This window comes from Zootoca vivipara, chromosome 12, assembly GCF_965207765.1.
Source record: "Zootoca vivipara chromosome 12, rZooViv2.hap1.1, whole genome shotgun sequence".
Classification (NCBI taxonomy): Eukaryota; Metazoa; Chordata; class Lepidosauria; order Squamata; family Lacertidae; genus Zootoca; species Zootoca vivipara.
Window position 1 is genome coordinate 49,286,295 of NC_142595.1, and position 23,164 is coordinate 49,309,458.

The 23,164-nt window shown below is 47.9% G+C and overlaps 10 non-coding genes across 10 annotated transcripts; 4 read left to right on the forward strand and 6 right to left on the reverse strand.

The window, feature by feature from the left end:
* Positions 1 to 427: 427 nt before the first annotated feature.
* Positions 428 to 499, reverse strand: TRNAG-UCC (transfer RNA glycine (anticodon UCC)). Its single transcript has one exon. It is a non-coding gene; the product is annotated as a tRNA-Gly (tRNA).
* Positions 500 to 2,479: 1,980 nt separating this feature from the next.
* Positions 2,480 to 2,551, reverse strand: TRNAG-UCC (transfer RNA glycine (anticodon UCC)). The gene has a single exon. It is a non-coding gene; the product is annotated as a tRNA-Gly (tRNA).
* A 4,592-nt stretch (positions 2,552 to 7,143) lies between these two features.
* TRNAS-CGA (transfer RNA serine (anticodon CGA)) lies at positions 7,144 to 7,225 on the reverse strand. Its single transcript has one exon. It is a non-coding gene; the product is annotated as a tRNA-Ser (tRNA).
* A 286-nt stretch (positions 7,226 to 7,511) lies between these two features.
* TRNAG-GCC (transfer RNA glycine (anticodon GCC)) lies at positions 7,512 to 7,582 on the forward strand. Its single transcript has one exon. It is a non-coding gene; the product is annotated as a tRNA-Gly (tRNA).
* A 3,383-nt stretch (positions 7,583 to 10,965) lies between these two features.
* On the forward strand, positions 10,966 to 11,037 carry TRNAG-UCC (transfer RNA glycine (anticodon UCC)). Its single transcript has one exon. It is a non-coding gene; the product is annotated as a tRNA-Gly (tRNA).
* Positions 11,038 to 13,028: 1,991 nt separating this feature from the next.
* TRNAG-UCC (transfer RNA glycine (anticodon UCC)) lies at positions 13,029 to 13,100 on the forward strand. The gene has a single exon. It is a non-coding gene; the product is annotated as a tRNA-Gly (tRNA).
* Positions 13,101 to 16,499: 3,399 nt separating this feature from the next.
* TRNAG-GCC (transfer RNA glycine (anticodon GCC)) lies at positions 16,500 to 16,570 on the reverse strand. Its single transcript has one exon. It is a non-coding gene; the product is annotated as a tRNA-Gly (tRNA).
* A 1,429-nt stretch (positions 16,571 to 17,999) lies between these two features.
* TRNAG-GCC (transfer RNA glycine (anticodon GCC)) lies at positions 18,000 to 18,070 on the reverse strand. Its single transcript has one exon. It is a non-coding gene; the product is annotated as a tRNA-Gly (tRNA).
* Positions 18,071 to 19,260: 1,190 nt separating this feature from the next.
* On the forward strand, positions 19,261 to 19,331 carry TRNAG-GCC (transfer RNA glycine (anticodon GCC)). Its single transcript has one exon. It is a non-coding gene; the product is annotated as a tRNA-Gly (tRNA).
* Positions 19,332 to 19,640: 309 nt separating this feature from the next.
* TRNAG-GCC (transfer RNA glycine (anticodon GCC)) lies at positions 19,641 to 19,711 on the reverse strand. Its single transcript has one exon. It is a non-coding gene; the product is annotated as a tRNA-Gly (tRNA).
* Positions 19,712 to 23,164: the final 3,453 nt, after the last annotated feature.

Consider the following 23,164-nt stretch of genomic DNA (forward strand, 5'->3'; position numbering starts at 1 on the left):
AGCAGTGTATAAACTATACAAAATACATACATAAATAAAATGTTCTTGTGTGCATACCATACATTTAAAGCAGAATCCTGGGAACCGTAGTTTTCTCACAGTGAAGCTATAATTCCCAGTAACATTAACAAATTACAGGGGGAAAGGTCATGTCCTTTAAATGTACTATTCAAATCCATACATTTAAAGCAGTCACACGCCAAGAATCCTGGGAACTGTAGTTTGCCCCATCACAGAACTACAACTCCCAGCACCCTTAACAAACTACAGTTCCCAGGATTCTTTGAGGGGAGGTCGTGTCCTTTAAATGTACAGCGGGTAACACAGTCTCAGGCAAGGGGCACTCTCAGTCCCTCACAGAGATTGAGCATGGGAGCTTATTTTTGCCCACAAAGCATTAACCCTTTGCCAAAAAAAAAAGCTATGCTGCGTTGGCCGGGAATCGAACCCGGGTCAACTGCTTGGAAGGCAGCTATGCTCACCACTATACCACCAACGCTGACAATTGAGGCTTCCTCCAGCATCTCCTTGGCTGGGAACTTCTCCAGGAACATCTGGCACTCCCTGTAGCGTTGGAGGCAGAATCCTGGCCTGATCTACAAAGGCTGCTCTTCTTAGCATCTTGCAAAACTGGCTCTGCAATATTGTACCATGCTTTCTGAAATGATGAAACTGGTAGGTCTGGGGCAGGGCCGGCCCACCTGGGAGGCAAGCTGACACCATCGCCTCGGGCGGCAGGATCCCCAGGGGCAGCAGATCTGGCCTCCAGGTTCCCAACATCAACATTAGATCTTCACTCCCTCCCATCTTTTCTAGCCAGCGTTGCACTTTGTCTCAGGTGTCAAAATATCTTGGCTCAGCCCTGGTCTGCGGGCAGCTCAAAAATGTCACTTTGGTCATCTGAATTTTCATCTATTTGCTACTGCTCCCTCCCTCCAGCACTTCAGTTTGAAACAAATAGGTCCTAGAGCTCAAAGCCCCATTCTTGCCAGTGGAAGCGCTTCTTCCTAATTTTGAACACATTTGGAGGGGGTTTGACTGTGACTACTCATGGTGATGGGAAAACACTCTGCACATGCTTAAAAGGCTCTCTCCCTCCCTCTCGCCATTCCTTCACCTGAGTGAAACCTATGGTTGAAAACAGCTTCTGCATCCAGATTCCACGCTGTAGCCTCGGAGGTAGATTCCTCTCCCAGGAACTGCACTTTGCTTCTCACAGAGCTACAATTTGTAGCGCTCTTAAGAAACTATGTTTCCCAGGATACTTTGGGAGAAAGTCGTGCTCTTTACCACCTATGGAGTGTATGAGTTGTGGGGGTGTAGATTTGACCTAGAAGTAGCCTTAACAGTGGGTCAGGTGGTTGGAGTTGTGAAAGAGTATTGGCACATGATCTATAACGAATTGGGGGGGAAATGCTTAAAAGTACTTTCCCCCCAAAAAAACAGAGTTCTTTCTGTTGGTAAAAAATCAGACTGAAATTCCCAGGTGTTGAAAAGGGCTATTTATGTATGCCACTACTGCAGCCCGTGTTTTTTTAGCCCCAAAATGGAAAACGAGTGAGGTCCCAACCAAAGAAGAATGGCTACTTATGTTGACGGAATCTGCGCAGCTTGCAGACTTAACATAGAGAATAAGAGAACAAGAAGAACATACGTTTCAGGAAGTTTGGAAAACGTGTACTGAATATATGGGAAATAACTGTGCACAGCTGAAAACGCTGACAGCATTGAGATAAATTCGGCAGTGTAAACAAGTTTTGATGGATGCAATAATGTAATACTGAATGGTATAGTTTTTGTAAAATATGTAGGGATTTATGAGATGTAAAAAGAACCATACGGTAGAAAGAGAAGAAGGGAAGTCATTGATATCTTAAGGATGTAGAAATGAGTACATTAAATTGTAAAATTGAAAATTTAATAAAAACTATTTTTTTAAAAACCCAGTGGTCAGGGGGCAATTAGGTGGGGGTTTAGGAAATGTCCCCCTCAAGAGGCCTGCTGTGCAGTCCTATAGCCTCCCTCCAGCCTTGTCCCTCTTCAACACCATCTATGGCTCTGTTCACCTTCAAGGGCAGGAATGCCTTGGCATGCCACTTCCTGGAAGCCACAGTGCTCCTATGCTTGGATCCTGCTTGCAAGCTTTCCATAGGCTCCAGTTGGCCACTGTGAGAATAGGATGCTGAGCTGGTTGGGGGCCCCTTTTGGCCTGATCCAGTAGGCTCTCCTTCTATTCAAAACCATACATTTAAAGCAGACACACTCCAAGAATCCTGGGAACTGTAGTTTGCCCCATCACAGAACTACAACTCCCAGCACCCTTAACAAACTACAGTTCCCAGGATTCTTTGAGGGAAGGTCGTGTCCTTTAAATGTACAGCAGGTAACACAGTCTCAGGCGAGGGGCATTCTACCTGGATATTGGGCCTGGGAACTTATTTTTGCCCGCAAAGCATTAACACTTTGCCAAAAGGTATGCTGCGTTGGCCGGGAATCGAACCCGGGTCAACTGCTTGGAAGGCAGCTATGCTCACCACTATACCACCAACGCTGACAACTGAGGCTTCCTCCAGCATCTCCTTGGCTGGGAAATTCTCCAGGAACATCTGGCACTCCCTGTAGCGTTGGAGGCAGATTCCTGGCCTGATCTACAAAGGCTGCTCTTCTTAGCATCTTGCAAAACTGGCTCTGCAATATTGTACCATGCTTTCTGAAATGATGAAACTGTAGGTCTGGGGCAGGGCCGGCCCACCTGGGAGGCAAGTTGAGACCATTGCCTCAGGCGGCAGGACCCCCAGGGCAGCAAATCTGGCCTCCAAGTTCCCTACATGCTTAAAAGGCACTCTCCCTCTCGCCATTCCTTCACCTGAGTGAAACCTATGTTTGAAAACAGCTTCTGGCACTATTAAGGCCAGATTCCACACTCCATTTAATTCAAATCTAGTGGGAAGTGAGAAAGTATAATGAAAGTTTGATGTCTTGAAAACAGTATTTGGCCTTCCCTCCAACCAAAAATTTTCAGAGTAGGTGAGATAACAGCTTTTATTGAGTGAAGCTGAATTGAAAATTCTAATTTTCTAATAGAATTGAAAATTCACCTTGCCAACAAAGGTCCGCATAGTTAAAGCTATAGTTTTCCCAGTAGTGATGTATGGAAGTGAGAGCTGGACCATAAAGAAGGCTGATCGCCGAAGAATTGAAGCTTTTGAATTACAGGTGCTGGAGGAGACTCTTGGGAGTCCCATGGACTGCAAGAAGATCAAACTTATCCATTCTGAAGGAAATCAGCCCTGTGTGCTCACTGGAAGGACAGATCCTGAAGCTGAGGCTCCAATACTTTTGGCCATCTCTTGAGAAGAGAAGACTCCCTGGAAAAGACCCTGATGTTGGGAAAGATGGAGGGCACAAGGAGAAGGGGACGACAGAGGACGAGATGGTTGGACAGTGTTCTCGAAGCCACCAACATGAGTTTGACCAAACTGCGGGAGGCAGTGGAAGACAGGAGTGCCTGGCGTGCTCTGGGGTCCATGGGGTCACGAAGAGTCGGACACGACTAAACAACAACAAAGAATTGAAAAAGGCTTTCAAGTCACACCAGCCTCTTTTTCAAATGTTGGCACATAAGCTTGTTTCAGCTGTGGAACATGCTGGTGGGGTTGCCATAATTCCCTTTAGCCTTGCTCCTGAGCCTTAACTTGCAGTTGAACATACTAGTAGGGTTTGCTAATTTTTCTCCCTGCCCTTGAGCCTGCAGCCCAAGAAACCTTTGTGGCACTTTATCTGGAGTAAAAGATTTCCTTTTATTTTAGAGCAGGGGTCAGCAAACTTTTCCAGCAGAGGGCCAGTCCTCAGACCTTGTGGGGGGGCAGACTATATGGGGGGGGTATTGAACGAATTCCTATGCCCCACAAATAAACCCAGAGGTGCATTTTAAATTAAAAGCACACATTCTACTCATGTTAAAACACGCTGATTCCTGGACCATCCGTGGGCCGGATTCAGAAGGCGATTGGGCCAGATCCGGCCCCCAGGCCTTAGTTTGCCTACCCATGTTTTAGAGAGGCACAGGTGCATCATCTAATTTTTTTATCAAGCGGTTGAGAGTGTTTTTATTTTATTTTTTTCTACATGCAAAGGTTTTCACAAGAGGTTCCCTGCCCCTCTTGCCCCTCGAAGTAAATTCAATCTGATCTTGGCTTTGCTTTGTTGAACACGGTGGGTGATAAAGGAGGCAGCGGAATGAACTATTTAATTTAGCACTAATCGGATAATCCTCCCCCCCCAAAAAAGCCCAACATCCGCAACAGCCACTAAAGGAACAATCCTGCTAAAGGGATTCGCCCCTCTCAATGCCCCCTAATCCAGTTTTCAAAGGCCCCCTCCTCCTATTCAGTGTTTCCTCCTGATCTCCCAAGCCTGTCTCCCCATCCCCGCAGGTCACACTGGCCTCCAAATAGGATTTCAGAACAGGCAGTGTGCATGTTTGCAGGAATGTTGCACACACCGCAGACAGAAATTCAAGTGGTGAGGAGGCTTCTAGGGGAAAGCTGCACCGGTTGGATATCTGCCTGCTGTGAAAAGGACAGGGCTTTAACCAAACATTGCTTGGAAGCCCAAAAGCCAGCCTGCCTGGAGGAAGGTGGTGGGGAGCAAGCGGACTGCTTTGAAATTCGAGCAATTTAAACCACCCCCCTCTCCTGCCAGGTACCCCAGTCGCGTGGACAGCAGAAGGTGGCAAGGGAGGGGGGCGCAGCCAATTTGTAAACACACTGCAAGGTGCTAAAAGTTCCGATCAAAGGCTTCTTTTGCAATTCCACCATAAAAGGGGGCAGAGGCGGAGGAGGAGGGGAATGGCTCATTTTCCCAAGGGAAAAAGGACACCTCCAACCCCTTAGTGAACAGCTGGGCCTGCCATGAGCAGGGGAGGGGACCCTCGTGGACCCATTTGCAGATCTCCGCCTCCCCTTATCCCAGATCCCCACTATGCTCTACATATGTTAATTCCAAAGTTTTTGCATTAGCAAGGCTTTGTTTTGGGGCCAGGGGGTCTCAGATCCTCGCCCCGCCCCACCCCACTCCACGTGTGTCCGATCCCAGCCATGGCGCGATGCTGGAGCCGGTTGCTGGTTGCCTGATCGCTCAAAATTTCGAAAAACACAGCTCCACCAGAAAACTTTAAAGCACAGTATAAATTGATCTGCCCAAGCCCCAAAATAATTTTGGCCTTGTCCAGATCATCAAACATACCCGTGTGGCCAAGGCACTGTGCCCTTAGAGATGCGCAATCATTTTCTCCAAGCGGAACTCTCGTGTTGGCACACTCACAAATGCGCGATGGTTGCAGATGACAGTAAGGCATGCGGAACACGGGGCGGGGGGCGGGGAGTGTGCGCCCCACAAGCAGCTATGGGTCACCCTAAAAGCATCCACCTCCGGGAGAGTCTCCTCGACAAGATGGCTTGGAATCACAAGCAACGTTCAACATGGTGCCAGAGAAGGCCAAAAGATGTGGAAATTTAAGGAGCACCCCAAAATAAACTTCAGACCCCCCGAAACCAGACGCCCACACATCCAGGAGCGAGGTCTCTATGAGATGGCATTAAATTCTGCCCAGACGAATGATTTCCTTGAGCACAAGGCACTATCGAGTGCCAGTCCACATGCTAGCAAAATCCAAAATATGTAGAAAATTTGAAAGAACCGCACCCCCCCCCCCAAATCATATACACATCCACCCAGGGGAGTATATGAAATGACAATGCGGAATTCCATCCATTTTAATGCAAGGCACTGTCAAAAATAATATCAAAAATATGCAGAAAATAATAAGGGTATTGGATCAGGTGCAATGAAATGCCATCTCACAGAGGATGTGTGATTCGGGTGGCTTATTTTTGGGGGGGTGAACCCCCAGTTCCTTGTTCTTTTCTATAAATTCTTGGCTGTTATTGGCACGCACATCTGGTAACGTCGTTCACCCCAGGTCAGTTTCAACGCCATCTCAGTGGAGGACACACATGTTCCCGGAGGTGTGGATTTGGGGTGACCGAAAGCTCGTTGGGTGCACCCCTCCCCAATATTTTATTTGCCATCTGGAGTCACTGTATATTTGCGAGCATTGTGCAAGCACGACAGGTTAGACTGGAGAAAATTGTATAATCATGGATCAAAGTCTACTTTGGGGGCTGAGAGAGACGTATAAATTTTAGTTCTTTTTAAAGTTTGCATCTTCGTGCAAATAAGGAACTTTTAACCAACTTCAGAATCGATAGCCAATAAAAAAAAGTGTCAAGTCACGGACAAAAGTGGTTCAGAGCACGTGCAGAGAGGTTTCACCCCCCTTTTTCCTTTGCACCAGAGTAGCTGGCAATCTAAAACCACAGGGTACAGCTCTTAAGTAAAGAGAGAAATAATTCCTGGAGGACACACATGCCTGTAAACCTTGACCAGAGAGAATCTGCTCCCCTCCTCCCAGATGTGTGAGGTTAGCTGGAGTTTCTTGTCAGTGAGGGCAAAGGCACTCTGCACATGACCAGAGACATCCTCCAAGGTTCAGCCCTCTTAGTGAGGTAGGATTCAAATCGTGTCCCGGGAGGACTGCAAAAGGGATAAAGCTTCCGTTCCCACGCCATTGCCAAACTGCCCATAACATTCCTAGAGGAGGTTGAATCTGAGCATGTGCAGAGTGCATTCCTCTTGCCACAAGCAGCAGCCCACACCTTCTGGGACGAGGCGGTTGTTTACCAATGAAAGAGGCACGTGCTGCTGTTGATAAAATACAGCACTCGTTGTTGTCATTTGAAACTGCGGGTTTATTTATAGAAACCCGCAGGGTGAAAATAGCCCAGAGCTTATCGGCTGGCAACCGAGCCAAGATCAGACTGGTACTGTATATCGCGCCAGATTTGTGAATGCGTTGCTTCCTTCTAACATCTGGAATGTGAGAAAGGGAGAGGAGGGTTTATATCAGATCATTCAGCTTGGCTCAGGCTGACAACAGCCGCTTCTGCCCGTGTCCCTTCCGTGTCCGAAGCAGAGATGCCTCTTTGCAATGGAGCTGTGTGCGAGAAAGTGAGACATCGTAAGCGAAAAGGGTCAGCTGGAGAGACAAAACGGAAGCTTGCTGGGAAAAGACAGGACTTGCGCTGTGAGCAGGATTCGAACCTGCGCAGGGAAACCCTATTGGATTTCGAGTCCAACGCCTTAACCACTCGGCCATCACAGCCACCTGGGTTGTAAGTCTGAACACATCTCTCTTCTGCTCAGGGAAACTTCTCCCCGAAATACGCAACTTGTATCTGGGCTGCAGGTGGGGATTGTGCGTCTGAATGGTTCTCTCTCCCTCCACGTTCCGATCTCTCCCTCTCTCTCCCCACCCCCTCCACACAGAATAATGTCACCGCCCAGGAAACAAGCAAGTTCCAGGAAAAAGCCCAGGCTAGATATACACGCACACCCCAAAAAAATAAAATGCAAAGTTTTCAACATGCAAAGAATTTCTCGCAACAGCAGCATTGGTGGTTCAGTGGTAGAATTCTCGCCTGCCACGCGGGAGGCCCGGGTTCGATTCCCGGCCAATGCAAAATCCTTCTTTTTGGGAGAGGGTTGTAGGAGACACATGCTTCGTCTGAAAATGTCGCAGGTTCAGTTCCCAGGATCTCCAGAGAAACTCCTGTTCTGAAATCCTGCCAGTCAGAGTAGGGTATACAGTACTGAGCAAGAGATGCCATTGGCCTAACTCGGTGGAAGGCAAATTTCCAACCTTTCTAAAATTTTGGTACAGAACAGCTTTCGTTTATGTCCTCAATGAGAACTAGACTCTTGTTGCCAGGGCTTTTGCTGTATTCTCCCATCACTCTGATTCAAATCCTGCCAATGAGTCCATTTCTTTTTGTTGTTTCTGCAAGGAGTTTGTAAATTCTCTCAAAGAATTCTGAGTAGTTTCCTAAATGTTGCTGGGAATTGTAGCTCTGTGAGGGGTAAATAATAATAATAATAATAATAATAATAATAATAATAATAATAATAATAATAATAAATTTATTTATTGTTTATACCCCACCCATCTGGCTGGGTTTCCCCAGCCACTCTGGGCGGCTCCCAACAGAATATTAAAAACGCGATAAAACATCAATCCTTAAAAACTTCCCTAAACAGGGCTGCCTTCAGATGCCTTCTAAAAGGCAGGTACGGTAGTTGTTTATTTCCTTGACATTTGATGGGAGGGCTATAATGCTTAGAATTCCCTGAGGGAATTCTGAATGTGCTTTACAGATGTTATGCCTTTAAAGCACATTCAGAACAAAGGCCCTACACACAGCCTTTGACAGGCAGGCAGGCAGGCAGGCAGGCAGACAGATAAAATTATTACTATTAGATGTCACGTCAATGAAATAAACAACTATTTGACGTTTCGAAGACACCTGAAGGCAGCCCTGTTTTTTATATTTTTTTGATATTTAATGTTTTGGCAGGATGTTTTTGATATTTGATGTTTTATTGTGTTTTTCATATTTTGTTGGGAGCTGCCCAGAGTGGTTGGGGCAAGATGGGCAGCATATAAAGGACAAAATTGTTGTTGTTGTTGTTGTTGTTGTTGTTGTTGTTGTTGTTGTTTATACATACCTAGATAGGTAGCCTGTTCCATGTGAGGTCTGTAGCCCTAGCTTGGCAGCAAAGGCCTCAGGTGGAGCCAGTCCAGGGGTGGAGAGTCAAGGGCAGGCCTGCGTTGTGTGCCGATTCCCCCGTTCAGCCCCAATGGAGACCCCCGGAGCGGGACTCTTAATGGGGCTGCCCCCCTTCCTTTTAATTAAACCCCTGACGGCGCTCGCACCCAGGGCAGGCTTCACTGCCAGCACCTGGGAGCTGGGCCAAAGCAGCCTTTGTTCAGGGCCCTGGCAATAATGCCGGGTGGGTGGAGGCCTTTGTCCCTGGTGCCTTTGTCCCAGGCAAGGGTCCCTTCACACGGGGTCCAACCCACCCCACCCCACTCCCTACACCCCCCTCACTTTCATTAGGCACGCGTAGCTGCCCCCCTAATCCCCCGGTGTCTCCACCCACTGATCCTGATTCCTTCTTTGCTTGGGTGCCCCTGAAAACCTGTGTTTCTCCTCACTGATGGATAATAAGGAGGTGCCTCAAGGCATTTGCCCCCCCCCAAAAAAAGATCCACGCATGGGCTAGAAACAAAAAGTAAAAATCGCATCTCCGTGGTGCATCCACTATGTGACATGTGGGATATTTTCGATCTCCCTGGTATGTTCACACAAACTTAACCACCATCCTTCTCTCGCGAAGAATTGCCCTGTGAGCCGAAACTCCCAGAATCCTTTGGGGTGAGGGAAGCTGCCATGATAGTCGAACCAGATCAAGTAAGTGGTGTGTGAACTAAAGTGCCCTCACTTCATAGAATCATAGAGTTGGAAGAGACCACAAGGGCCATCCAGTCCAACCCCCTGCCAAGCAGGAAACACCATCAAAGCATTCTTGACATATGCCTGTCAAGCCTCTGCTTAAAGACCTCCAATGGAGGAGACTCCACCACACTCCTTGGCAGCAAATTCCGCTGCCAAACAGCTCTTACTGTCAGGAAGTTCTTCCTAATGTTTAGGTGGAATCTTCTTTCTTGTACTGTAGTTTGAATCCATTGCTCCGTGTCCACTTCTCTGGAGCAGCAGAAAACAACCTTTCTCCCTCCTCTATATGACATCCTTTAATATATTTGAACATGGCTATCATATCACCCCTTAACCTTCTCTTCTCCAGGCTAAACATGCCCAGCTCCCTAAGCCGTTCCTCATAAGGCATTGTTTCCAGGCCTTTGACCATTTTGGTTGCCCTCCTCTGGACACGTTCCAGCTTGTCAGTATCCTTCTTGAACTGTGGTGCCCAGAACTGGACACAGTACTCCAGGTGAGGTCTGACCAGAGCAGAATACAGTGGTACTATTACTTCCCTTGATCTAGATGCTATACTCCTATTGATGCAGCCCAGAATTGCATTGGCTTTTTTAGCTGCTGCATCACACTGTTGACTCATGTCAAGTTTGTGGTCTACCAAGACTCCTAGATCCTTTTCTCCTAGATTCTTTTTGACCTTCCTGTTATGCCTCCAGATTTGGATTGCTACCTGACCAGTGTTAAGGCTACTTCTAGGACAAATCTACATCCCCACAACTCATACACCGCATACGTTTGAAAGAGCATGGCTTTCTCCCCAAAATACCTAGGAAACATAGTTTCTTAAGAGCGCTAAGAATTGTAGCTCTGTGAGAAGCAAAGTACAGTTTCTGGAGAACAGCGTGGAATCTGGATTTAATAGTGGCAGAAGCTGTTTTCAACCATAGGTTTCACTCAGGTGAAGGAATGGCGAGAGGGAGAAGAGTGCCTCTTAAGCATGTGCAGAGTGTTTTCCCATCACCATGAGTAGTCACACTCAACCTCCCCCCCCCCAAAAAAAATGTGTTCAGTATTAGGAAGAAGCGCTTCCATTGGCAAGCATGAGGCCAATGGACCTATTTGTTTTGAACTGAAGTGCTGGAAGTAGAAAATAGATGGAAATTCAGATGACCAAAGGGACATTTTTGAGCTGCCCCCAGACCAGGGCTGGGCCAAGATATTGTGACACCTGAGGCAAACTGCAACGCTGGCTAGAAAAGATGAGAGGGAGTGAAGATCTAATGTTGATGTTGGGAACCTGGAGGCCAGATCTGCTGCCCCTGGGGATCCTGCCGCCCGAGGCGATGGTCTCAGCTTGCCTCTCAGGTGGGCCGGCCCTGCCCCAGACCTACCAGTTTCATCATTTCAGAAAGCACGGTACAATATTGCAGAGCCAGTTTTCCAAGATGCTAAGAAGAGCAGCCTTTGTAGATCAGGCCAGGAATCTGCCTCCAACGCTACAGGGAGTGCCAGATGTTCCTGGAGAAGTTCCCAGCCAAGGTGATGCTGGAGGCAGCCTCCATCACCAGCGTTGGTGGTATAGTGGTGAGCATAGCTGCCTTCCAAGCAGTTGACCCGGGTTCGATTCCCGGCCAACGCAGCATAGCTTTTTTTTTTGGCAAAGGGTTAATGCTTTGTGGGCAAAAATAAGCTCCCATGCTCAATCTCTGTGAGGGACTGAGAGTGCCCCTTGCCTGAGACTGTGTTACCCGCTGTACATTTAAAGGACACGACCTTCCCTCAAAGAATCCTGGGAACTGTAGTTTGTTAAGGGTGCTGGGAGTTGTAGTTCTGTGATGGGGCAAACTACAGTTCCCAGGATTCTTGGAGTGTGTCTGCTTTAAATGTATGGTTTTGAATAGAAGGAGAGCCTACTGGATCAGGCCAAAGGGGGCCCAACCAGCTCAGCATCCTATTCTCACAGTGGCCAACTGGAGCCTATGGGAAGCTTGCAAGCAGGATCCAAGCATAGGAGCACTGTGGCTTCCAGGAAGTGGCATGCCAAGGCATTCCTGCCCTTGAAAGTGAACAGAGCCATAGATGGTGTTGAGGAGGGACGAGGCTGGAGGGAGGCTATAGGACTGCACAGCAGGCCTCTTGAGGGGGACACTTCCTAAACCCCCACCTAATTGCCACCTGACCTCTGGGTTTTTAAAAAAATAGTTTTTATTAAATTTTCAATTTTACAATTTAATGTACTCATTTCTACATCCTTAAGATATCGATGACTTCCCTTCTTCTCTTTCTACCGTATGGTTCTTTTTACATCTCATAAATCCCTACATATTTTACAAAAACTATACCATTCAGTATTACATTATTGCATCCATCAAAACTTGTTTACACTGCCGAATTTATCTCAATGCTGTCAGCGTTTTCAGCTGTGCACAGTTATTTCCCATATATTCAGTACACGTTTTCCAAACTTCCTGAAACGTATGTTCTTCTTGTTCTCTTATTCTCTATGTTAAGTCTGCAAGCTGCGCAGATTCCGTCAACATAAGTAGCCATTCTTCTTTGGTTGGGACCTCACTCGTTTTCCATTTTGGGGCTAAAAAAACACGGGCTGCAGTAGTGGCATACATAAATAGCCCTTTTCAACACCTGGGAATTTCAGTCTGATTTTTTACCAACAGAAAGAACTCTGTTTTTGGGGGGGGGGAAGTACTTTTAAGCATTTCCCCCCCAATTCGTTATAGATCATGTGCCAATACTCTTTCACAACTCCAACCACCTGACCCACTGTTAAGGCTACTTCTAGGTCAAATCTACACCCCACAACTCATACACTCCATAGGTGGTAAAGAGCACGACTTTCTCCCAAAGTATCCTGGGAAACATAGTTTCTTAAGAGCGCTACAAATTGTAGCTCTGTGAGAAGCAAAGTGCAGTTCCTGGGAGAGGAATCTACCTCCGAGGCTACAGTGTGGAATCTGGACGCAGAAGCTGTTTTCAACCATAGGTTTCACTCAGGTGAAGGAATGGCGAGAGGGAGGGAGAGAGCCTTTTAAGCATGTGCAGAGTGTTTTCCCATCACCATGAGTAGTCACAGTCAAACCCCCTCCAAATGTGTTCAAAATTAGGAAGAAGCGCTTCCACTGGCAAGAATGGGGCTTTGAGCTCTAGGACCTATTTGTTTCAAACTGAAGTGCTGGAGGGAGGGAGCAGTAGCAAATAGATGAAAATTCAGATGACCAAAGGGACATTTTTGAGCTGCCCGCAGACCAGGGCTGAGCCAAGATATTTTGACACCTGAGACAAAGTGCAACGCTGGCTAGAAAAGATGGGAGGGAGTGAAGATCTAATGTTGATGTTGGGAACCTGGAGGCCAGATCTGCTGCCCCTGGGGATCCTGCCGCCCGAGGCGATGGTGTCAGCTTGCCTCCCAGGTGGGCCAGCCCTGCCCCAGACCTACCAGTTTCATCATTTCAGAAAGCATGGTACAATATTGCAGAGCCAGTTTTGCAAGATGCTAAGAAGAGCAGCCTTTCTGGATCAGGCCAGGAATCTGCCTCCAACGCTATAGGGAGTGCCAGATGTTCCTGGAGAAGTTCCCAGCCAAGGTGATGCTGGAGGAAGCCTCAGTCGTCAGCGTTGGTGGTATAGTGGTGAGCATAGCTGCCTTCCAAGCAGTTGACCCGGGTTCGATTCCCGGCCAACGCAGCATAGCTTTTTTTTTGGCAAAGGGTTAATGCTTTGTGGGCAAAAATAAGCTCCCATGCTCAATCTCTGTGAGGGACTGAGAGTGCCCCTTGCCTGAGACTGTGTTACCCGCTGTACATTTAAAGGACACGACCTTCCCTCAAAGAATCCTGGGAACTGTAGTTTGTTAAGGGTGCTGGGAGTTGTAGTTCTGTGATGCGGCAAACTACAGTTCCCAGGATTCTTGGGGTTTGTCTGCTTTTAATGTATGACATCTGCATAAGACCATAAGAGGAGCCCACTGGAACAGGTCAAAGGAGGCCCACCTAGCCTCTTCTCGCTGTGGCCAACTGGAACCCGTGGGAATCTTGGAAGCAAGATCTGTGCGTAAGAGCACTCAGCCCACCTGTGTCTTATGCAGAAGTGTTTCTGCCCCTGCATTCAAGCGCGCACTGAAGTTACCAATCTAGAGGCAAAAGAGAGCCTTAGAGGGTGCTGAGGGACAGGGGTTGGGGGCACAGGACTGCGCAGCAGGCCATTTGAAGGGGGCACTTCCTAAACCCCCAGCTCCCTTTCCCTATTATTCTGTAACTTAACCTAAATATAAATTTAAAAAATTGTCCAGTAGCACCTTGGAGACCAACAAAGTATGTTCTGGGTATAAGCTTTCATGTGCATGCACACTTCTTTTTAATTTATTTATTTATTTTGACTGCGCCAGACCAACCCGGCTACCTACCTTAACCTAAATATAGTGGTACCTCGGGTTACAGACACCTCAGGTTGCAGACACTTCCGGTTACAGACTCCGCTAACCCAGAAGTAGTACCTCTGGTTAAGAACTTTACCTCAGGATGATATCAGAAATCTTGCGCCGCCGGCGGGGCAAGCAGCGACAGGCCCCCATTAGCAAAAGTGGTACCTTCAGGCGCGTAGCAAGGGAGGGGTGAAGGGGGCGGGCCGCCCCAAGCTCCACTCGGGGGGGGGGGCAGCGTGCGGGGGCAGAGACCCTGGCCCCTGGCCCGCCCCTCGCCTCCGCCGCCCGAGCAGGAAGAAGCAGAGCGCACTATGGAGCGGGTTGCCACCGGGGTGGCGCCGCCGCCCGCGCCAACCCGCTCAGTAGCACGCTTTGCTTCAGAGCACTCCGGCTGAGCAAAGCAGCAGTGCCAACCCGGACGGGCTGCGCATATGCGGACATGCGCAATCTGTCCTGGCTCGCGTGTTGTGCGTCGTGACATCATGACGCATGCATCAGGAAGCATGTGCACTGCGGAGTGATGCCCCACCCCCAGGGGGTGCCGCCCCGCCAAGCGGCACCGTTTGCCACTGGGTACCTCTGGTTAAGAACGGTTTCAAGTTAAGAACGGATCTCCAGAACAAATTAAGTTCGTAACCAGAGGTACCACTGTATGTGTAAATAAATTTATGCCGTTCCCTAGTTTTCCCCTTCCTCCAATACAGTACACACTGAGTTTCAGTTTGTAAGGTCCTCAGGGCAGAGACCTGCCCTTTTACACTTTGCAAAGTGTGACACATTATACAGTATGTTGCCATCTATTTGTCTCAAGAGACAATGGGGTGTGTCTCCAGGAGTGAAGTCAAACTGCTACATTAGCAGCACCAAAGTGACCTTCCCAGGGCACAAACCTGGGCAGTGTGTCTGGAGGTCCTGGGTTGCCCAGGCTCCCCCCCCTTGGCACCCCCCCCAATCTGGCTGATGTGCTCCAAAGGAAAGCACTGCAAGACGTTTGGCACCAGCTTGGCTGCAGCAGTTGCCAGAAGGCAGCCTACAAAGGGGCCATCCAACTGCCTTAGGGACTCCATTCCTGATTTGTGTAGGGTTTACTCCTTAGCATTTTCTTCTCCTGAAAATATCCCGCAAGGCAACAGAGGTTTAGGAGCAGTTTTCGTTCTCCTAGGTGGGCTACCTTTCCCAGGTGGATGAGCCAACCTGCCCTCTAGTCTATAGCACATGCAGAAATAGCAGGGCTCAGCAAACCTTTTCAGCAAGGGGGCCAGTCCACTGTCCCTCAGACCTTGTGGGGGGCCGGACTATATTTTGAAGGAAAAAATTGAACAAATTCCTATGCCCCACAAATAACCCAGAGATGCATTTTAAATAAAGGGTTACATTCTACTCATGTAAAAACACGCTGATTCCCAGACCGTTGGTGGGCCAGATTGAGAAGGTGGTGATTAGGCCGGATCCGGCCCCCAGGCCTCAGGTTGCCTACCCATGCATAATACCATCCCACATATTAGTTACCCTTTGCAAATCAAAGCGAATATTGGCCAGCAGGCATACAACGTTCCACGACGTCTCCCCCAAACATGGTGGGGGTGCCCTATTTTCCCCCATCAAGTGAAAAAGACATCGCACAGCAATTTTGTTTGCAATTATTGAGCAAAGGCCTTGGGCCCTCTGCCTTCTAATGACCACGTTATTTTGCGGGAGGGGGGCGGCGGCTCCAAGTGCATGAGACTTTTAATCTTAGGGTCGCCGGTTCTAGCCCCACCTTGGGCAAAAGATTGCAGCGTCGCACAGGGTTGGACTAGATTGCCCTCGTGGTCCCTTTCATCTCTACAATTCTACGATTCTAGGTTATTCTAGACACAGGAGCTCTCCAGAGCTCCTAATCTCCGCCACCCTCCAGGGTAGGAGGAACTCACAGCGCCCCCTCGGTGGTCCTCGGCACGCTGCAGGTGCCCCCATTTGCTGAGCCACGTCAAATGGGGTGGGGGTGGGGTGGGGGTGGAGGCGCTCTTTGGCGTTCGGAGCTGTGAAACTCCCCACTCCCACCCGCCACCCCCGAAAAAGAAGGTGTGACTATGAATAGCCCTGCCTTTGAAGCTAGATTTTGTTCCCACGGAATAAAAGGGAAGAGGCGATGTATATTTAGGAACACGCGACGTGGCAACATATTGCATTCCTGCTTAAAGCGGGGCGGGGCAACGGAGATCGGGGAGGAATGCACCCCTCCCCAAACCTTGCATCCATTATCGAGGCAAAGCTTCTTGCAGAAAAAAACATAACTGCATCACGCACACAAATCTTGCACAATCTTGAAAAACGAACGCCCAGGCGGCGCCCCAAATCTTGCCTGCATTTGGGAAGTCTGGATTTGACACCCGGCTTCCACTTCCCTGCCAAATCTACCCCTTCCTCACTCTCCCCTGATTTAATTTGTCATCCTATTTGGGAAAAGCCCCATTGAATCCAATGGGAGCCACTTCTGAGCGTGTAGAGAGTTCAGGAGTTGAGGCTGGATACTTTCCATCCTCCCATCTTTGAAAGCTCCTTTAGGTTACGTGGGTGGTGAGAAGGCCAGAAGGAAATCCCGGTGTTCAAATGGTGGCTCCCAAACCAAAAGCTCCAACCATTTTTATACAGAAAAAGAAAATTAAACCCAAAAGTCAAGTTGCATTGGCCGGGAATCGAACCCGGGCCTCCCGCGTGGCAGGCGAGAATTCTACCACTGAACCACCAATGCTACAGAAAACATCTGGATTTCCCCTTTGAGATTCTTGCAGCAGTAGCGCAAGTCAGGATTGACTCTTAACCATTTTATTGCCGGCGCAATGCCTTTTTTCATTTTTCTTTTTTTCAACCGCCTTTGTTGGGTGTGCGGGGTTGCAATTATTTAAAGCGCTTGTCTACTACCGCTTTCAGTTTTGTCACACGTGGAACTCAACGCGCTTTTGCGCTTAGAGCTGGGAGCTTGGCACCTGCCTCTAACAAACGCTCCCCAGTTAGAAGGAGGAGCAGATAGACACCCTGCGGGTTTAACTATGCAGATCTATATCTATCTCTCTCTCTGCCCGCTGCGCCTCGGGGGTCTCCGGCAGGTGCCCGGAGGTGCGAAGGCTCGTGGGCCGCCGGTTTGGCCAGAGGTGCCATTTGACACCTCTGCGGGGGGGCGGGGATCTACAAGTGGCGCTAGGGAGGCGGATCAAAGGGCAGGCGGGGCGTGGGAGGCAATTGGCACCTCGGCGTGTGGAAGACTTTCCCAGGCTCGTAAAGCGGGGCGGGCAGGCGGGGAGGTGGCGAGGACACGACAGAAGGCAGCTGCGGGGGGCCGGGGGCGGAGAGACGGAAGGACAACACCAGCCTCGCTCCCCCTTTCCCTAATTAACAACCCTCGCCCGCAGCTGGATGGAGGTAGAGGGCGGGGCGCCGCGCTGGAGTATTTGGAGGACTATGAAGCCACGATTTTTAGGGATTTCTCTTTGTATGGATTAAAGCAGGCGCCCCCAAACTTGGCCCTCTAGCTGTTTTGGGACTACAATTCCCATCATTCCTGACCACTGGTCCTGTTAGCTAGGGATGGTGGGAGTTGTAGTCCCAAAACATCTGGAGGGCTGAGTTGGGGGATGCCTGGATTAAAGGGATCCATCTTTTCAAAAGAGAAACCACACTTCTGGTTTTTTTTTTGCAAAAGGTGCCCCTCTCGCCACCACACCAGTGACACCACACAGCGGCTGTGCACCTAATCCGATCCATTTTTTATTCGGGTCGGATCAAGGGGTATTGAACCTTAACAATATGTGGATGCGGAGGAGGCCGTACTAAAAGCAGTTTTTAATTTAAAAAGAAGAAGATCGCGTTGTTTGCACGCACAGAAACATCTGTATCTGCAAAATGGGCCGCTCCCGGGAACCCCGATATAGGTGTTGTTAGTCATATTCAAAGTTAGACCCATCGAAATGAAAGGGCGGGATTAAATTAGGTGCGTTCATTTCAGTGGGTCTACTCTGAGTTAGTAGTTAGGTGGATATAAACCCTGAGAGTTGTCTCCACTTAACCCCTCAGGTCTAGCCCATGGGCATTCAATCGGGCAACATCTGGATGTGTGAAAGTTGTAATAAACCAATAAATGCAGATGAAGAGAGCATATAAATAAATGAAAACAAAAACACTGTTGCATTGGCCGGGAATCGAACCCGGGCCTCCCGCGTGGCAGGCGAGAATTCTACCACTGAACCACCAATGCATCTGCCGTTCGCCATTTGTGCATCTGTCTCTATATACAATTTTCTTATTATTCCCTCCTCCGCAAGCTGTTGTTGGTTCCCGAAATAAAAACTCATGGGCCGGGCCTGGAACTCACGCTCTTCCACACCCCCGTACTGAAAAAAGCCGACCTCAGATGAGCTGGGGGAAGTTGGAGGCTCTCTGCACACCCTCAAAGGCACTCTTGCCTTGCATTCAGCCAGCCTACAGCACGTGTTTCCAGCGCCAGGCACTGAGCTTGCTCCTCCACGCTTATCCAAACGCAGAGAAATTTTCTCCACTTTCCCTTCCGGATTGGGGTGTGTGTGTGAGTGGGGGAGGGGGAACCTGGGAAACCCTTCCACACGCCAAAGTGTCAATGACCTCATGGGCTTCGCCTGCTCTTTGATGGGCCTAGAGGCCACACGAGCCGTCACACCCCCGGGCGCCTGCCAGAAAAATCCCCACGGGGGGGTGTCATAAACAGGGGGGTGCGGGGAGAGAGAGAGGGTGGAAGGCATTCCGAGAAACAAAAGAATCGAACATACACGTGGAGCACAATCAGCACATGTGTGGTGTACTCTGCACACGCTCAGAGGCACGCTGTTCTTCACTCATCAGCAGCAACCCACGCGGGTATATTGTGTTAAGAATCGGATTTAGTTGTTTGTTTTTACATCATAGACAGAATATTACAATACTCGCAATATCAGTGGTGGCTTCAGCGTAAAAAGTGCCTCCATGGTCTTTTAAATGTGTCTGAGTTGTTGGTTTGTTTCGTCCCCGGTTTTTAAAAAATTATGTATTTTGTGTTTTCCTCTCTTTTTTGTATTTTTAACGTCGGAAACCGCGCTGTTTAATAAACCCCAGTTTTGATGGGAGACGTAGGATAAGACCCAGCACAGAGTTGGGACCATTAAAAGCAAAGGACTTAAATTGCCTTAAACCATTTGTTTCAATGGGTCTGACTTCGATTAGGTCTGATTTTATAGCTTATTATTATTAGTAAGCGCCGCATTTGCGACCCTCAGAAACATCCCTCTGTATAGACAGGAAAATAAATAAATAAATAAAAACCCACCCCAGAAAGCAGGAAACCTGCTTGCTTTTTAGAACATATTTGTGCAGCATCACCGCCAAACGTTGGGAATTTTCCTTCATCAAAGGACCAATCCAGCTGTTCTCAACATCGCATTGGTGGTTCAGTGGTAGAATTCTCGCCTGCCACGCGGGAGGCCCGGGTTCGATTCCCGGCCAATGCAACGCACATTTTGTTTTCCTCACTTTTCATGGGTCCAAAAGATACTTCTCCCCAGTCCTCACCACAACCAATGCTTTTCCCCGACCCCCGCCTCGCATGCTTGCTTCTTTCTTTCTTTCTTTCTCTCTTTCTTTCTTTCTTTCTTTCGATTAACTTTATTAATCCGGCCATTCTCTTTGTGCCTGTTTGCAGAAGTAAGGCGATTAAGTAAAAAAAACAACCCATCTTTTTAAACTGCCTGTTTGAGATAATTTATATTTATTCTCCGTTCAAGTCAGCAAAAAAAAGGTGAAAAAAGAAAAAGTCATGTTGCATTGGCCGGGAATCGAACCCGGGCCTCCCGCGTGGCAGGCGAGAATTCTACCACTGAACCACCAATGCTTCCTTAGAACTTTCTGCTCTCTGTATCCTTTTTGTAGGCGCCCCTCTCGGTCGCTGTCTTCCATTCGCAACAGCCGCCGCCTTGCAATTCACTTGCAAAATTGGGTGGGAGATGGGGTGGTAGAACGGTAAAATATATTGATACCAACACTAATCGGTTGAAAGTGCAGAGTTCCTCAGATTCCAAAAGGAAAGGAAAAAGAAAGAGGATGTGGAAGTTGCAATCGAGGCAATCATTAAAAATAAAATAAAAACAGCTCGCACCAACCAGGCCCAACGCCTCATCTTTTTAGCAGTGGGATATAGTGGTTAAAGCCCCCGTTATTATTATTATTATTATTATTATTATTATTATTATTATTATTATTATTATTATTATTGTTGTTGTTGTTGTTGTTGTTGTTGTTGCTGTTGTTTAAAAAAACGACAATCTCAACCATGGAGCTTCGCCACTGCCTCTCAGCCTAACCTACCTCGCAGGGTTGTTGTTGCGTGGGGGGGGGGTTAAATGAAGAGGGAAAGAGGAATAACCACGTGAGGCTTTGGAGAAGAAGGTGGGACGTGATTGCAATAAGTGCAATAAATAAATAAACACACTTCCTCCCCCAAAGGAGAACAGGGGGTGGTCCGTGAGCTTTGCTGCTCAAGCCCATAAACCAGGGGCCCAGATGGGACCCTGGGATGTTTCAGCCGGGAGGTGAGAAGAATTCCGATTCCTTCCTCTCCAACCAGCCAGCTATAAACTCATTATGAAAGCCCAGGTGGCGGGGCAGTCATTTGCAGCCCCTGCAGCCGTTTCTCTCTGCTGGGCTTTCAGGGGACTGGGTGGGAAGGATTGCTAAGGAATTTGTCAGGAGTTTGTCAGCCCTGTTTAGGGAAGCTTTTAATGTTTAATAGATTATTGTACGTATTTTAATGTCTGTTGGAAGCCGCCCAGAGTGGCTGGGGAAACCCAGCCAGATGGGCGGGGTATAAATAAATTATTATTATTATTATTATTATTATTATTATTATTATTATTATTATTATTACGGTAGTATTATTATTATTATTATTTGAAATGCTAAAATCGAAGTGCCAGATTTACGTTTCAGTTAAACAAGCTATAGCTGGCATCCCCAATCCTCGGCCCTCCAGATGTTTTGGACTACAATTCCCATCTTCCCCAACCACTGGTCCTCTTAGCTAGGGAACATGGGAGATGTAGGCCAAAACATCTGGAGGGCCGCAGTTTGGGGATGCCTGCGCTATAGCTTAGGGCCCCACTCTCTTGGGGCCCGCCCCAAAATTAATGGGGAAAAAACCCTGGATGTACATTTCCAAAGTATAAGATAAAAAACAAATAAAATAAAATATGCATATAGCAACAGTGTTTTGTGTTGTGTAGGCTCCTCTGATGTAAGTCATAGGCCTAGCCTGCTCCCTAAAATATCCCTGGTTTGCTCATTTCTATATATAGGGTGCCTACATTCTGCATGTGCAAATGGCTTGAGATACCTTTTAGGTCCATAAATGACCATACAGCATATATTCAACCCAAAAAACAGTGATAATTTGTTGATTAAAGGGCCGCTGGACATATAAAGGGCCCCATTACCTTCAGTAGCTTAGGGCTCCATCAAACCTAAATCTGGCCCTGTTCCCAACACACACAAATTGGCAAAAACCCTTCCCAATTTTCCTTAATTGTGCTCACCCATTCCTCCCCCCACTTCATTTTATAAAAGTAGAATTGTAGAGCTGGAAAGGACCCCCCCCCCAGAGTCATCTAGCCCAACCCACTGCGATGCAGGAATCAGAGGTGAGCATCCAGAATTTATTAGCGCCCTCTCTCTCACACACGGAACTGCCTGCTTCGCAGGGTTGTTGTGTAGTGTGTTGGAGTGGGTGCTAAGCGCTTTGGGCAGTGTAGTCACCCTAACAGACATAGGTATTTCTTCCTTCCAACATATCAGGGGGTTGTCTGTGCTCCTTCCCTTGAAAAACAAACCCCTTTTGCCACTTTTTGACCCCTCCTGCGTCTTTCTGCTTTCACACCTATTTTTACTGGTCCCCATTTGGCAGACTTTCACAGTTCCTGATGTGTGTGTTGGGGAGGGTGGGGAGGTGACTTTTTCCCACAGCTGGCTTTGCTCCTACTTCCCATGGCCTAGCTCACCCCTCAACCACCACATTCCCTAGTCTGGGTTAACATTTCCCACTCCTGTGGCACTGTGAACAAGCCAAGGGATGGTTCTCCCATATGTATTGGGAATGCCCAGAGGTAGGGGGATTTTGGAATAAAATCCTTAAGGTTATTAATGAAGTTTTTAAAGTGAAGCTACCTATAGACTTCAATCTTATGACAATGGGTATACTAGGAAACACGGCCATAGAGAAAGGTGACCAGCACACATTCAAAGCAAAGATACTAGCAGGAAAGGCAACAATAGCTTTAGGTTGGAAAGATAGAGAAAAATGGACAGTAGAGGTCTGGACTAATTATTTGTTTGAATTTATTCAGTCAGACATTGTGGCAGTAACGTCACAGGAAATAACATGGAAGGCCAAGTCTACTGTGATAAGGACCAGATGGAACCCCTATCTTCAATGGATAACAACTACTGGACCAGAAGATATTCAGTGGAAATTAAAGACATTGTGCCCGTGGCTGAGGACAACTGTTTGAACCCTTCCAATGGATTATGGGTGGGGGAGGGGGTGGGAAGGGAAAGAAAAAATGGTACGGGAAATTAAAAATTGGAAGGAGAGAATATAATGTATGTAAAAATTCTTGTACTTCAATAAAAATCTTTTTAAAAAACCCAAACATTTCCCACTCCTGTTTAATGAATGGGTTTAATAAGAGGTGCCAGGACTCAAATGTCCCCCACCGTCCCCTGCAGCTCTACTCTAACCCCAAACCCAGATGGGTCGCAGGAAAGTCTTGTTTAGGAATGAGGTGAAAGCAGAGACACGGATGAGGAGGAAGCACTCCGCGCATGCTCAGAGACTATGTACATGACTATGACTGTCTCCTATTGTGGTCTCTCCTTCCTTGGAGGTTTTTAAGCAGAGGTTGAATGGCCATCTCATGGATGTTTTAGGTGAGATTCCTGCATTGCAGCGGGTTGGACTAGATGATCCTCGGGTCCCTTCCAACTCAACAATTATTTGCTTCTATGCTTTAAGCAGTAGTGCGCCCGGCTTTTTTCTCGGAATATGAGGCCCTTTCTTCTTCAAAGGCCTTTTATCAGCTTGCAGCTTCCCAACAGGGAGTATTGACTGGCAGGATCCTGAGCCTCCTCCCCCTCCCTAAGCATGGAAGAGTTGCCATAAAGGGAAAAGCTTAACTGGGTGGTTTTTTTTTAATTTTTAAAGAATCATATAATTGTAGAATTGGAAGGGACCCCCAAGGGTCATCTAGCCCAACCCCTTGCAATGCAGGTATTTAAAGGCAGCGGGGGGCGGGGG